A 904-nucleotide genomic window follows, 5' to 3' on the forward strand; every position below is an offset into this window, starting at 1 on the left:
GGGCGAGCCGAACCAAAAAATTTCCCACGCTCCCTTAAACCCCATTCCAGTGCGAGATGAGCCCTTTGATAGAATTATTACAGACTGTGTTGGACCCCTGCCTAAGACCAAAAATGGAAATTAATCCATTCTTACTGTCATGTGCCCGGTAACAAGGTATCCTGAAGCTTTTCCTCTTAAGAAAATAAATGCCAAAGTTATAGTTGACACCTTGTTGAAATGTTTTACTTAAGTAAGATTGTCAAAAGAAATTCAATCCTATCGAGGAACTAACTTCACGAGCGACCTCTTTGCCAGTATCCTAAAGGAGCTAGGTATTTCCCAACTCCTGTCCTCTGCTTATCATCCGGAATCACAAGGGGCATTAGAACGTTTTCAATAATCTCTCAAGTCAATTATCAAAATGTTTTGCAATCAATCCTCTTCAGATTGGGATGAGGGGTTACCACTAATGCTGTTCGCTGTCAGAGAGACGGTTCAACAGTCATTGGGATACTCTCCCTTTGAACTGCTCTATTAGCGCCAGATATGAGGGCCCCTCAAAGTTCTAAAAGATAAATAAAAAAGTAAACTGCACAAAGTAAGGAGTATTGCATTGGAGAATTTAAAAGCCTCTCAACAAAAAATGAAGGCTCATTTTGACAAAAATGTTAAAGTTAGACAATTCAATCTAGGTGATGAGGTACTTCTTCTCTTATCAGTCCCAGGGACCACTCTTTCTCTCAAATTCCAGGGCCCTTATATAGTTTCTCATCGGCTGGATAAGCAAAATTACGTAGTCCTCACTCCTGACCGTCGTAAAGATTCTAGACTCGTACACATCAATCTAATGAAAGAGTACATCCATAGAAAGCCTACTGATGTGCTAGAGAGACCAGTATTATGCCTTGTAAAATCCCCCCTT

The sequence above is a fragment of the Oratosquilla oratoria genome, chromosome 35, assembly GCF_046742065.1.
Source record: "Oratosquilla oratoria isolate Oo_2021 chromosome 35, ASM4674206v1, whole genome shotgun sequence".
Taxonomy (NCBI): Eukaryota; Metazoa; Arthropoda; class Malacostraca; order Stomatopoda; family Squillidae; genus Oratosquilla; species Oratosquilla oratoria.